The sequence below is a fragment of the Macaca thibetana genome, chromosome 10 (assembly GCF_024542745.1).
Source record: "Macaca thibetana thibetana isolate TM-01 chromosome 10, ASM2454274v1, whole genome shotgun sequence".
Lineage (NCBI taxonomy): Eukaryota > Metazoa > Chordata > Mammalia > Primates > Cercopithecidae > Macaca > Macaca thibetana.
The window spans coordinates 4745277-4760223 of record NC_065587.1 but is presented as its reverse complement, the minus strand read 5'-3'; the positions used below and the strand labels follow the sequence as shown (position 1 = coordinate 4760223).

The window sequence follows — 14947 nt, the reverse complement described above, 5'->3', positions numbered from 1 at the left end:
GCCAACCCCAGTTGTAGGGCCAGAGAACGGGGATGTTTCCCTGAGGTAGTGGCAAGGTTTGATTTTGGTGAAAGGCAAGGATTTGTGAGGGTCTGAGAGGGGAGGGTGATGGGCCTGGACTCCACCCCGACGCCCTGTCCATCGCAGCTGCCTGGCCACTCTCAGACCCCTTGGCGTCGAGTGCTGACTGGGTGCGTGCATGGGGCTTGGGGCTCTGTGCATGTTAATTCTGCCACTCCAGCAGCCCTGAGTGGGAGGAGCCATTACCCCCTTTCTATAGATGGGGAAACTGAGGCAGGCTTGCTCATGGTGAAGTGGCCAGTCGGACACAGGGCCAGATTCAAACCTGCAGCCTGGGTCCCCGGCTACAACAGCGCCAGCCTCCGCAGGCGTTAGAAGGGGGCTCACTGCCAGGGCCCCGGCCAGGGCAGCTTTCAGGGTGGGGTCTCTGGCCTCACCCTGGAGAAACGGGCAGGGCGCTGGCTGCCTCCTGCTGAGCCTGGCGTGGGAACAATGTGGCCTCTATCCCTGGAGTGAGCCAGGCTGCCCGGACGCCCAGCCCCTCAGAGCAGCCCGGTCAGGCAGGCGCCCACAGCATGGCGCCCGGGCCACGCTGCCCGTCCACAGGGTGCGGGCGCCTTGGCCAGGCCCAGGCGGCCGCTCCCCATGTCCTCCCTGGCTGGCCACTGAGTGGCCAGACGCCGGCTTCCTCCTCCCTCTCCCGCCCGGCCAGCCTCCTCCTTTTTGGTGGTGGGTTTGGGGGCCCGGCCCACCCGCCACTGCCACGTCTGCCATCCTCCCGCACCCACGAGCATCTTTCAAAAATTCCCGGTGGGCGGGGCCGAGCTGCAGCGGCCGCCTCTGCCCCCCCTCCCCGGGCAGCCAGTGCCAGATGAGAGCAGGAGACAAAAGTAGCATTTTCCTCGTACTCCGGGGCTGGCAGCAGGGCCTTCCCCCAGCACCACATGGCTCCTGGCAGCCCTGCCCCCTGTGCCGGGGTGGCCGAGGCCCAGCCGGGCCCACTGGACCGAGGGACGGTGACAGCCAGAGACCGGGGGCCCACAGGCCCGCGGCCGGGGCTGGCACCGGGCAGCCGGCTGGCCGGCAGGACCTGCCCTCCTCCCCCGCCCGGGTGACCGGCCGGGCCCATGGACGTCATTTTCACTTCCTGGCTTTGGAGAAGGCGCCTCCATCCTCCGGCACCTCGGGTAAGTCACCTTCTTTCCTTCTGTCGTGAAGACGAGCCGAGGGTGCTGCCATCTTGTGCCCCGGTGCCTGTTACGTGTCCTCCCTCTAATTGGTTCTCCAAACTCGGAATTCTATTTCAGAGCCCTCCATCTTCCGTGCAGGAAGCCCTGCCAAAAACTGCAGGGAAAATGCAGAAGCCAAGCCCATTTACTTTCAAGATCCAAAGCTACAGGCTTTAGAAATCACAATAAAAATGAATGTTTATTATTTCACAGTAGCTATGTCTTCCATTATAATGGGAACAAATGCTTTGGGAGTATTAATAGCCATGGCCTACTCCTGCCTGCCTGGTTGTGGCAGTTTGTGTGTGGGGTCTCATTGTGATTATTATTATTATTGTCTTAATTTTTGGTGGCACCAGGAGTGGCAAAGGGAGAACCACCAGGACCGTCCACGGCTCCTCCCAGCAAACTCATCGGCAGGCAGGGCCAGGCCAGCACCCGGGAGGGAGGACTTTGCATCTAGAAACAGAGGCCCTTTTATTTTGTCCGGCATCTTTAATGCTACCATGTCCACAGTTTAGGGATCTAGTTCTTTCTCCCTTTCGTTTTATTTTTTGGAAAAAAAAAAAAGAAAGAAAGCTCCTTTTGGCTCTCAGCTCAGCGTGGGGAAAAATATTTTAGGTTGTTTTGGGCCTTGTTTTTGAGCACTTATTTCAACTTGGGGGTTCCGCCTGAAAGTGCTGTGCCTGTCTTGTCACCGCCCTGCCCACAGACTGCATGTGGGGTGCGCTTGGGCACTGTCCACTACACGGCCCCTTGGGGATGTCCTGAGTGGCCTCATGGGCTGCCCGTGTCCTGGATCCCACCCCAGTTCCTCACCTGCAGAGCTGTTGAGGGGAGACACCCAGGTCGTCCAGGGCCTGAAACGTGGCCGGCAGGGCTGGAAGTCCCTCAAAGGCCTTTGAGTCCCCCCGCCTTGCCACTGCTGTCCCGGAGTTGGGTTCAGTGGCTGCCTGGGTGTCCCTGTTGGTCCCTGGCCCTCCAGAAGTGCTGACCCTTTTGATTCAGAGGTGGGCTTTGCAGAGCGCAGCCCATGCCCACCTCCACGCTCTGGCAGGCTGACAAAAGCGTCCTGGGATGTGGCCTGGTTCCCCACCCTTGAGGGGAGCCAGGGTCTTGATTTATAGAAAATGGAAGAATCAGACCCGGAAAGTTCTAAACAGCACTGAGAGGAAAACTCCCATGGAAATCCATCTTTGTTTTCCCAGTTCGGAGGCGCGTGGGCCCTGCGTGCGCGGGCCTCGGTCTGAGCGGCCGGCCTCGGCAGACAGCACCAAATCTGTAAACGGAGCTCAGCTCACGCGAGGACTCTCGGCGGCTGCTTTTGTTCGTAGATGAGCCAGCAGTCGATACTGGAGGGTCTGGGGCTGCAGAAACAGGCATATATAGCAGAGATAATTAAAACATTTCATGATTGTGACAGCCACATTCTGCTGCTGCAAGCTGGAGGATTCATGCCACCCAAATATTTAGCAAGCATCAAATAAAACACTGGTGGCAAAATAAAAGTAATAGAAAAAAAAAAAAAAACAGCGCGTAATATATTTCAAAGGCAAGAGTCAAGGAGATAGGGAATGGGTCGGGGGGAAAGTGGGGAGAGTTCAGCATTTTAAAAGAATTTCCGTGTTTAACAGCTGGACACTCTTTTTTTTTTTTTTTTTTTTTGGTATAATTAATGTAGGCAAATAGACCCTTAATCCTAAATCCTGGAATGAAAGATGGTCAAATTTCCTGATCATTAATTTATCGTTTTTGTTTTTTGTTTTTTTGGACAGTGTAGGGGGCAAGTAGCAGAAAAATCAATTAATTCACATAAGGAAACATTTTCGTTCTAAATTAATATTGCCACTGCAGTTACATTTATCTAGTATTTTTAACATGTATGGATAACACACTTTCCTGTGTATACCTTGGATACCTGGGACCATTGTATGTGATCAACTATCATCTTAGTTTTTTAGCTTGGCTAACACTTGACCCCTCCCTGCCACCTTAAAATCAGTAAAATGCTGTGGATTCTGCTTTTTAAAAAATCAGGCTAAAATCTCAGCATTCTCCATGGCTCCCAGTGCTTCTCGGCAGTTTTTTTTTTTTTTTTTTTTTGAAGAAAGTACCACGCAAAGCACTTTTCACATCATCGCTTCTATATAAATTCCACTATAGACTGAAATTATACATTCTCGCAGCACAGATGGGCTGGTCTGTCATTACGGCTGCTGGGTACTTGTTGGAACACACAGCATATTTCAATTGTGGAGTCGACAATTTCGAAGAACTGGGGTCAAAATAAACAAGTTGCATTTGTGTATAGAAACAGACTTATTCAATGATCTTCTCATCCCCTGGAAAGTTCGGCAGAGGAACAATCATCACCTTCATTAAACTTTAATTTAATTTTTGGTCTTCATCTTTTAAGACCCCACGTGCCCTGTGTGAAAGACCCATCAATGTTTTAACTAATTACCCATTTTTCTCTTGTGCTGCAACGTCAGCAGCGGGACACAAGATTTAAATTCAAACTCCTGGGTGTGGCTTTTAATATCTTTTGGCTGCAATTTTAACATCTTAATAATTTTATTATCTTTCTAATCTCTATAGGGAAGGTGTTAAATTTCTAACTGTTCTGTGTTGAGTTGCATATTATTTTGAGGCCTTTATGAAAAATCAGATGATGAATATTTAGGATGGTCTAAAGACACATTTAAATCCAAACACCATCCACAAAAAATCCAGCAGGTAAAATACGTAAAGTAGCCGTAAACTTTAAAAAAAAAAATTATCTCACCTAGATAGCGAAGTGCAGAATTTATTGGTTTGTATCAACCTCCTTGAGGGCAGAGCAGTTTTTACAGCCACAGTAATTTGCAAATGATGATAACTGTTTATTTTGCAAATATGCTCATATTATGATGTAATCAGTGGAGGCTTCTTTCTTTTCCCATATGTGTAACTGTTTGCCTCTGTGTTTCTAAATTCTGAATTCAGGCTTTGCAGTTTCTCACCGGCTGAGACCACGTTCCCACGTTCCTGCCTCAGTGGCAGTGGCCGGGAGGAGGGAAGGGCGCACCCCCCTGTATTCCCTCCTGTGAGCTCCAGCCGCCACATCCATTTGTTCACAGAAGTACTTTGTTGTGGCTTATTTATTTGAAAGGATGGACCTGTTGGCGGAGATGTTAGCAAATAATAGGAAAAGTAAAAGTTGATGAAATTCGCCAGAGCTGCTTGGGAGCCAGCTCTGCTGTCTGGTAGTTTTAACGACGTCATCTCTTCCAATTCTGGTCTTTTAGCCTATTGACTCCCGCCCTCGTAGCAAGAGGAATATGGCCCTGGTCTGGGCGCTCTAAAAGATGAGGCAAAGTGAAACAGCCGCAGCTTTTGGGTCTCAGAGCCTCTTAGCAGCGGTGGGCGTGGCCATGGTGGTAATAGTAGCAATAGCACTCTCTGCTGCTCTTCACAGGCGCCCGCTGGGTGCGGTGGCTCCTGCATTCAGAAAAGCACCAACTCTGGGACCCAAGGTCTGGGTTCCGATTGAGTCGTCTTTGTTTCCGGGCCATGTTGATCGGGGGCAAGTCATTTCACCTCTCCAGCTTCATTTCCTTATCTGTAAAATGGAGGCAGTAAATGTCAACTTTCTGAACATATGGAAGGCTGGGTTCATGGTGAGCACCCCATAAATGCTATTGCTTCCTTGCCTGATTTCTGAGGCTCAGACTGTGCCTGCAAGGGGGCATTTTTATCACCTCCATTCCACCAGGGGAGGCAGCGAACCTCGGAGAAGCTAAGTGGGTTCCCCGAGGTTCAACCAGCTGATAAGGGTTTGGCCAGGACTTGAACCCAGCCCTGCCATCCTCCAAAGCCCATGTGCTGCCATAGCATTCACTGACGGGTGTTGCTGTACCTGTGTGTGTGGGGCCCCGGGTGTGGACAGCATGCCTGTACACAGAGGGGTGTGTGTGTAACGTTTGCACATGTGCACAGGTGTCCTCTTGTTTCTCCATTGCGTGAGGTTCCTGGTAGGTCGGCAGTTTCCAAAGAGGTGAACTGGTGTTTGGAGGTGCATTTGTTTGAGTGGGCCGCACAGTCCTCAGACCGCCCCTGGGGATGACTGGGCCTTGGGCTCTCCACTGCCCCAGGGATGCCTGTGTGAAGAAGGGTGTTTCTCCCCAGCCCAGGGCTAGCCAAAGCCGGCAGTGGGTGGACTGGGTATCCAGGTGTGGGCTTCTCGTAGGTGCTCAGCACTGCTGAGGGAGGCCCTGGCTGAGTGGCCTGCATGCTGGGCCTTGGCCAGACGCGCTGCTGCCTCCTTATGTGGACAGGCGGTTCTGGGCGCCGGCCATTTGCAGACTGGGAGGAGTGGATGTGAGGCCTGCAGGCCCTGGAGAGGAAATGGCGGCGTGGGCAGGCCCAGAACAGGACCGGGAAGGCGGGCCGAGGGAGGGAGCGGCCTGGAAGGCCTCTGTCGGCCGGTCAGCGTGCTAGCGGCCTTTCTCCAAGAAGCGGCCAGCTGGCCAGGCCTTCCCGGGCAGGGCTGTGTGTCTGCCCACATGCACACACGTGTAGCTGCGTGCCAGGGCACAGGGAGGTTTAGCGGCCTTATTTCCTAATAGGGAACATAGCAGGGCCTGGGGTTTGATGAGGCGGTGTAAACGCCCAGCACACCTTCAGACAAAAGAGACCGTGATAAAAACGATTCTTACTACAAGGCCCCGGCTTCTGTCTTTAAAATGGGGCTTCCAGCCTCTGCCTCAGTAGACAGGCTGGAGGTACCACATGAGACCCTGGTCTGGGGAGCCCCTGGTCTGTGGAGACACTGGTTCGTTGGTGTTTCCCTTTCCGTGGCCTATAAGACGGGACAGGAGGCCCAGGCTCTGCAGTGGGCTCGTCTCAGCCCATTTCAAACCCTACCCACCGGCTTCCCAAGACCTTAACAGGATGGTATTACCCGGCACTCGCCCAGATGCCAGGGCGGCGCCGGGTGAGTGGCAGTTTCAGGTGGTCCTGGAGAAGGGTCCCGGCATCAGCTGATATGAGTCTCTGGGTTCCGGAGCTTCAAGGCGGGCTGGATTCAGGGTGTGGGCTGGGCCAGCCGTTCCGGCAAAACCCCAGAAGGAATCCACAGGAGGCGGGGACCGGGAAGGCAGCTGGGTTGCGCCAGTGCCTGTAAGGGAACCTCTGGCCCCATTTCCTGGGAGCCTGACCCCGCCCTAGGATTCCTGGAGTGGGTGTGCCCACGCTTCCGGCCCAGACGTGGGTGGAGGGATCCCACCCTGCCATGCCTCCCGCCTGCGCGGCTTCTTTCAACTCGACGGGAGGAGGACTCCTCCTGGGCCTGGTGCTTCGAGGTCCAGACAGCAGACGCTGGCGCCTGTGACCCCACAGCGAACGCCCTTCAGAGTCCGCGTGGCCGCATTTGGAAGCCTGGGCGGCGTGGAGACGGTGCCCTCAGCTCGAGATAGTAAGTTGCTCAATGCCTGCACCTGTGGAGACGCTCAGCACCTGGTGGGTGGGCCGCAGGGGGCTCGGGCCTCCATATTGGGTCTCCAGCACCAGGGGTGAGGTCTGTCCTGTGACGGACTCAAATGACTCAAACCCACTGGGCTCGGCCCGAGGTATCCGCGCTATGGAAGCAGCTTGCAAATGGGCTCTCCTGGGGCCAAGCAATGTGGCAGGCCACGCCGGCCCGCGGCGGCCACAGCCTCGGCCAGGTGCTGTGGAGGAAAAGATGAGGCCGCTGTGGCCGGGACGACGGGTGCCAGCAGGGCAGGAGCAGTGGGGAACTCTGGGTGGTAGAAATCCCCTGCCTTGGTCCAGGGGAGAAAGCTGGGGGCCACATTCGGCACCCCCAGGGCAGTGTTGGAGCTTGTTGGATGTTAGACTCAGCCCCACAGGGCAAGGGGTATTGAGCTTTGTTGAGCACCTACTAAGTGCCAGACCCCAGGCCAGGTGCTTTCCGTCCATTTTTATAAACATCCATTTTTCAATTTAATCTGCCAATTCTATTTCACTGCCACATCCATTTGGAGCCAGCATGTAGCAGTGCTGTTCTCAGGCCAGAATACGGAGTAAACAGGACAGACAGGGTCCCTGTCTGGGTGGAAGTTCCAGTCTCGTGACGTGTGGGTGCTAACGGTTTTCTATATGAGGAGGCCAAGGTTCAGGGAGCCTGAGGGATCTCCCCAGAGTCACGGGGCCAGCAGGTACCAGAGCCTTCTCCCTAACCCAGGTCCTCCCCACAACTGTGCCTGCACAGAACCACACAGGACCCCTGTTTATCTTCAGATCTTCAGCCTCTCTTGGATGCTAGTCTTGTCCGGTTCTCTCCAGATACCCAGCACTAGGAAGGACCATTCCGTCGGCTTGGAGTTCTTCTGCCCCAGGGAAAGCCGGAATTGTCCTGGGGGCATGGGTCACTCTGGCTCTGAGGCCCTGAGACCATTATGGCTGGGTGGCCATTGCGCTAGCATTCAGAGCGTGATGGTTTGGGCTGTACGGGGCTCCAGGGCACCCTGCCACTCAGGCTCTGTGCCCAGGCTGGTGTGCTGGCAGGTGCGAGACTGCACGCAGTGTGGCAGCAGGCGGTGGGAAGGAGGGAGCTGCGGTCGTCCTTGTTCTTGGTGTTCCTACGGCCCAGAGGTGGGAACCATATGAGACTGTACACCCAGACGCCATGTGCCAGACCAGGATGGGCTCACAAGACACCAGCCCTGCATGGGCAGATGGGGACCACGTCAGGTCAGGGGGCACAAGAACCTTCTGGAGACCCCACCCCATCCGTCAGCATGGTTCACACTCCTGGATGACCAGTCATCTCTGAGCGCTGTGGCACTCGTGGCCCTGAGTCCACGGCTCTTCTCATGTTTCAGAGCAGTTCTGAGCTCACTTCATTCTGCAGAGCACTGGCTCAGAGAGGTTATGGAACCCGTCATGTGCCAGACCCCAGGATGGCCATGGGAAGAGGCCCGAGAATGCCATTGAGTGATGGGATCCAGCAGACCTGGTGGAGCACTGGGACCTTGGCCAGAGGGGCTGGAGCCCTAGACCCACATTCTAAGCCCTGCACTGCCTGCGCCTGGCCCACAGGCATGGCGGCCTCACTGAGAGGCAGGCTGCGTGTCCTCAGCAAACACAGGCACCAAACGGAGACCAGTCAGAGGCCAGTACCAGGTGGGGCTGAGAAGTTAGCTTGGAGCATCCTAGGAAGCCAGGAAGCCTTCCAGAGGTGGCAGCTCTGCAGCCCCCGGCTCCTTCCCAAAGCTGACCTCCAAGTGCAGCTGCAGGGCCCCTGCGTCCAGCCCTTGGGCCTGCCACGTCCCAGGGCCCCACTGCCAGGCACCGCCCCGTGCCGGCCCTGTACAGGCCACATCTGCTGCAGCAGCCATGCCAGAGCTCCGCCTCCCGGGCTCCGTCCCCATGGAAACCACGGTGTGGGGGGGCGGGCTCCTGCTGCATTTGGCCCGCTGACTGGTTTCCATTAGAGCCGGCCTGCTTTCCTTGAGCTCTGCCCCTGCAGTTCAAGGCTTCCCCTGGGGGTTTCTTCCCACATTTACTGAGCACCAGCCGTTCCGTGCCAGGGAACCCAGCGGTCTGGGCCCTGCCCACCCTGGCCGACACCCACCAGCAGTGCCTGATGCCCAGCACCGTGGCTGCTCCCCTGTCCTTTCTTATTGAAGGCCAGCTGCGGCTGGGCCCTGGTGTTGTGGACTCAGCCCTGGATCTGAGTCAGGGCACTGGGCTCTCATCCTGGCTGGGCAGTAGAATCACTGGTGGGCCCTTGAATAAGCCCCTTCCTCTCTCTGAGCCTCAGTTTACCTATCTGTAAAATGAGAGCCTCTGTCTATGTCTTGAGTTCCTTGCAGTGCCGAGAAAGAAAGACAAAGAGAAAATGAAGCCACAGTACGCTGGTGTGCCGGGATCTCAGAACTGGGATTTTTGTTTGCTTTCAAAGAGGGTTTTATTTGAGGGAAGGAGTCATGGAATTTGACCAGAGGTGATTGTTTGAGGGGCCAAGAGCTAGCCAGAGCCCACGGACATGCAGCATGGAAGGCGCAGCCAGAAGCCCGGGCAGCGGTACCCACTAGCCCGCCTTGGCATCTGCTTAGCACCCAGTGACCTGTCTGTGAACACAGTGAGTGGAGGCAGGAAGCGTGCCTGCGCCGGAATCCAGAGGGCTCTGGAAAACTCCCCAAGAGGTTTCCGGAGGTCAGAAATGTGGGCAGAAAATGAGATCCAGCTTTTAAAAACCTGGCCGACTCATCCCCAGGGAGCCTAGGGAAGCCTGGGAAGGTGCCTCCACCACCACGTGGCTGAGTTGCAAGAAGAGCTCGCCGGGCCGGACCTGGGGGTGCCGGGCTGTTAGGGTCAGCAGCAAGGTGGCCCCAGCCCAGACTACGTCCCGGTGGTGTCTTCCTCCCCCGGCTCCTGGGAGTTGGGAGGCTCCAGCGGGGAGGTGATGATGGCGCTGGGGCCTTTTGTCTGGCCTGCCAGTGGCCAGCTTGGCTCTCCCCACGGGACCTCGCAGCTCCTGCTGCCTGGGGTGGTGGTGCGTGTTGGCCTCCCCTGGGCCCTGTGGGTGCTGGCGCTGGCCTGGGAACACGTTTCCAGCTCACAGACGAACAAAGCCTGGGAGGCGGGGGACCTTCTTGGCAGCAGGGAGTGAATGGCCCAGTGGGGTGAGCAACTTGCTTAGCCTCCCCCCAGCCTCAGTATCCTCATCTGTAAAATGGGGCTAGTAACCCTGACCTTCTGGTTAGGGTGAGAGTTCGACGAGACGAGAAGCGGGATCAGAGCTGGATAAATGGCAGGAGACAGCATCGGAACTGTGCCCACCCGGCATCCTTGTCATGAGCAAGAGCGACCACATGTCCCAGAGAGCCCAGCTCCATGATGGGAGAACAGGGCCAGGCTGACGGTGGTCAGGCCCACCTGGAGTGGCTGCTGGCAGGCTCCAGGGTGACAGCCACCGTGCCCTGGTGGCTCAGGTAGCCTGAAAGTTGTCGTTTCTTCTTCCTCCATCTCAGCCAAGAGGCTGAGTCAATTCCCCACTCAGCTTCTGCCCCTGCCTCCTGCCTGAGGCCACCCGGCTTTGCTGACTGGTCCCAGTGATAGGGGACATTGTCACTGTGGCTCAAAGGGCAGGCTTGGTGGCATTTTCAGTTTTCTGTCCTGGGAAGGAATGAAACCTTGGTTCGAGTGACCGCATCTGGGTGGCCACAGCCTTTGCATCCCCTGCCTTTGCGTACCCCACCCCACCCTCCCGATAAAAGTAGGCCGAGGACATCAGCACAGAGCGGCTGCCGCGGTCCTGGCCAGGGCTTGATTTAGACATTCGGGGAGGCTGGGATAATGTAGGAAATGAAGGAAATTTCCCCAGGGAAAAGGGAAGAGAAGACAGAGGAGCTTAAGTGCCCACATGATTATTAAGCGTGGTTGGTGATTTACGGCCGGGCAGGCGGCTCCTGGCGGCTCCCTGCCCCCTCCCTCCCAGTGCCCTGTACCCTGGAGAGTGGCCATGGGGAAGATGGAGGCCACCAGGTGGGCCCAGCACCAGAGCTCCGCCTTAATCTCCTGGTTCTAGGCTCTTGGCAGTCCCTGGGCAGGTGGCACAGCACAGGGGACACAGCTCCTCCATGTGCTGGGCACTGACATCTGTCATCACGGCCACCTCACAGAACCCTGAAGGATCACCGGCCCTCTCTTACAGGCTAGGAAGCCCAGGTGTGAGAGGTCAAGCCTCGTGTGGCCCTCTAAACAGTGGAGCCTGAGCCAGTCTGGCCACCGGCCCAAACCCTAGGCCTTTCTACCACGGCCACGTTCAGCGGCCTTGGGTGGGAAGGGCTGGAGAGGCCCTTGTCCCTCCTTAGAACAAGGGATGCAGGTGGAGTGGCAGTGGTGGTGGTCGCAAAGCAGGCCTCTGCCCATCCTGCCCTGTCTCCTGCCTTTCAGGGTGCCTGTCCTTCTCCTGGCAGAATTCCAGTCTCCTCTTCAGGGGACTCTTGAGACCCTCAACAGCCAGCCCTGACCCCCTCCATGGCCCCATCCTTGACCTCTCTAAACTATGGCCTAGTGTCACCTCCTCCTGGAAGCCCTCCCTGCTCTCCACTCACCCATTGCCCTGCTGTGGGCCCTGGGACCTAGTCATTGCCTGTCTGGGGACAGGGAAGTGTTCCTCTGGGAAACATTTTATGAGTGAGTGAATCAGAAGAGAAAGCCATGACCTGCCTACCTGTGCTCAGTGCCACATCAGAAGCCACCAAGGTGTGGCATTGCCCCGGCAAGTTTATTTTTCCACGTCCACTAAGTAAGTTCCCCTTCAGGACTGATCCGAGAGGTTGTGAAGCCACACGTCATCAAAAACAGCATCTTTGCACTCAGTAGGCAGGCTGGTACAGCCTGTGGTGGGGGACCATTCCGCCGGCTGTGGGGTAAGGACGGCTGTGTGCGTCAGGCTACAGGGAAGCCGAGGTTACTGCTTGGGGGTTTCACTGGGGAACATTAACAAACAGAGGTGGCCCAGAAGGGTCATGGAGCCTTTTCTTCCTAGACTGCTGGGTATGGAAGGCAGGGACCCATTGACCCGTCAGGTGTCACTGGTGGGTGGTGATGCATTCTGTTAATTTAGGTCAGAGAATTTAAGTTCAGTTTACAGATTTCCTGCACAGTCCCTCGTCTGCATCATTGCTCACAAACATCCTCTTCCTCCAGGAAGCCCTCACACGCTGCTGGGCCCTCTCTCCTGGCCGCTTTTGGCAGCTGGGTCCCTGGCCAATCTGGTCCCTCCGGAAGGAACCGTCGCAGTCACCATGGCCTTGTCTTTCCACGTTCCACCTTCTCAGGTGCAATGAACAAGGATGTAGATGCCACACACCCTCCTGGGGCCTGGCATCTTTGCCCAGAGGATCAGAGGCAGCTCGGGGAAGGCCTTTCAAGTGCGTGTTGGGGAGCTCACGGCTGGCCAGCGAGCAGGGCCTGGGTCCCACTCAGCTGTGGGATCTTGGACCAGCCCCTCCCCGGCTCTGAACCCCAGCTTCCCGCAATCTCTCTGACCCCCACTTCTGACAGATGATGGATCTCTAGAGGGTTCTGAGGGTCCAGGTGTGGAATGGCTGCCTCAGGCATGGAAACATTCCTGGGCTTCAACCCAGGATCCCACTTGGAGGACAGAAGAGAGATTTATTGCAGAGATGTTCATGCCTCTTTAAATGTGGAAAGCTCGACACACCAGCTGTGCTCCTGGGGTTGGGCGTTTGAACTGAGGGGTTGTGATAACATGACCTGCTGGACTCTCGTGTGGCCGTTCACAATGAGAGAAGCCTCTGTGGGCAGGTGGAGGCAGCCCATGTCCACACGCACACGGGAGCCCCTGCGAGCCAGGGTGCCGAGTGCTGGGCCTGGCATGGGGTTGTCAGTGTTTGCTGCAGCGTTCTCTCTCTCAGTTTTCCAGAACTTTGTTGAATGAGCACCCATTCCTTTTGCAATGTGCAAAAAATGTTTAAGTTACAAAATTTATCATCTGGCCAGAGTGACACTAACCTGGCTAAATTATCGCAACATGTTCTCCCCCAAAAGAGAGACATTTGCAAATGCTCAGGAGGTCATGGGGCGGCAGCACCCATCTGCCAGGCACATTTTCTTTCCTCCATTTAAAAGGAGCAGAGCCGACTGAAGGGGAAGGAAGGGGTGTTCTGAAGATTTGGGCGCACAGGGGTGCTGCAAGGCCGCCTTCCCCCACATCTGGCATGGTTGATGAGAGCAACTTTGCTGCTGCTTCTGGGGCAGAATCCGTCCTTGTATAGCCTTGGGCGCGTGGTTAGAATGCTGCGAGTGTGATGTCTGGACATAATACCTGTAAAGAAAGCAGGACTCAGTTCTCTCATCTAGAACCAGTGGCCTGTCGTTTTGCCATTACAGATACTAGCAGTGTTTGTGACAAACCCTCGTCAAACAGAAGCTCCCGGTGGGTGTGTGAATGGCCACGTGTCTGGCCGTGGCTTGCTTTTCCAGAACCAACTTGGTGGTTAGCAGTCGTTGCCAGCTGCCTCGTGTGAGCACCCACTGTGTGCCAGGCAAGCCGCTGGGAATTTCACGTCTGTTCATTTTCTCTTTCCTGTGGCGTCAGATCACAGAGTAGGTGTAAATAGTTGCCTTTAGGATACAAAGCTGGGGCTCAGAGAGGAGAGGCCGGCTTCTTGAAGACTGAAGAGCCTAGAAGATTCTATGCAACCTGTGTGTGGCCCGAGAGCCCGTGCTTCTCCCAGGGGTGACAGCTCTACCACTAGATGCCGTGTCCTTGGAGATTTGAACTCCCCCTGTGCCCTGACCCCACTAGCTGCCGTGGTAGCTGTCAGACGTCCCGACTGGAGCCATTTTGGCCCAAGAGAAGTGGCTGAGATGAGGATACAGCCCTGGTTTGTGCAAACTCAGGGACACTAGGGGACATGACTGCCTGCAACTTTGCCATGTGTTTTTGACCTCTGCCGACCGCCGGGTGTTTTTTTTGTTTTTTGTTCTGTTTTGTTTTGTTTTTGAGACAGTCTCACTCTGTCGCCCAGGCTGGAATGTGGTGGCGTGATCTTGGCTCACTGTTACGGCTGCCTCCCAGGTTCAAGCAATTCTCCTGCCTCAGCGTCCTGAGTAGTTGGGATTACAGACATGCACCACCACGCCCGGCTAATTTTTATATTTTTAGTAGAGATGGGGTTTCGCTGTGTTGGCCATGCTGATCTCGAACTCCCGACCTCAGGTGATATGCCCACCTTGGCCTCCCAAAGTGCTGGGATTATAGGCGTGAATCACTGTGCCTGGCCTGCTTGGGGTTCTTTGGAGGCCTTGGGCATCTGACAGCGTTACCCAGGGCCGGATTTCAATCCTTTCCACAGCATCTTCACACATCAATTGAGGGGCGCTTGGTGTAACTGACCTGTGCATGGAGGATGTTTCTCCTACATGTGATCTTGGAGAGAAACCAAGTTCAGTGCTGAAGATAAGATGAGACTGAGTCCCTGGCTAGTCCTGGCCCCCGGACCTAGGCCCTGCAGCTTGGCCAACGTCGGGGTTCCTGCAGGGTGCTCAGAGCCTCCTGGGCTGCCTCCAGAAGTGTCTGCTCAGGTCCTGCTGGCCACATTTATTGCCACATCTCCCAGCCAGCCCCTGCAACCTCCTCCCAGGCCCCTCCTACCACAGGCCCAGACTACAGCTGGCAGTCAGTTGTACGAAAAGAGGCGGGGGAGGAATTTCTCCAGGCACTGGAGCCTGGAGTGACGTCTCCCATGTACTCAAAGCCCCCTGGGGGATTAGCAGCGGGTGCTGCCGTCCACTGAGTCCCACCATGCCCAGGCAAGGAACATTGTCTCTGAAGTATGTGTAAATCCAAGAAGGTGGGTGTCATTGTCCCCATCTTACAGACAGGGAGACTGGGTCCCAGAAAGGCAAAGAAGCTTGTTCAGGGTGACCAGGGGCAGAGCTGAGATGGGAACAGACCCTGCGGATGGACCTAGGGGTGCTTGTGGGCAGGGGCAGGGAGGGGGCAGGGATGGGACTGGGGATCAGCCTCTGGGGCATTTTTCCCAGCCCAGTGTTGACTCTCACAGGTTTAGCACCAGCCTCAGTGGGCCATGGTCTGTGAAAATGGCCTAAGCTGGCCCTGTGCTGCAAGTAAGCACACCTTGGGGTGTGGGCTCAGAGAGGGGACAGCCTTGGGA

The 14947-nt window shown here is 56.0% G+C and overlaps 1 protein-coding gene and 1 long non-coding RNA gene across 2 annotated transcripts in view; one reads left to right on the top strand and one right to left on the bottom strand.

Moving 5' to 3' along the window:
- Window positions 1-14947, top strand: part of LOC126964029 (translation initiation factor IF-2-like) — a 41005-nt gene that overhangs the window by 7586 nt on the left and 18472 nt on the right.
- On the bottom strand, window positions 4046-6340 carry LOC126963697 (uncharacterized). The gene is made up of 2 exons (XR_007729196.1): window positions 6193-6340; window positions 4046-4851 (listed from the first exon to the last, which is right to left on the bottom strand). It is a non-coding gene; the product is annotated as an uncharacterized LOC126963697 (long non-coding RNA).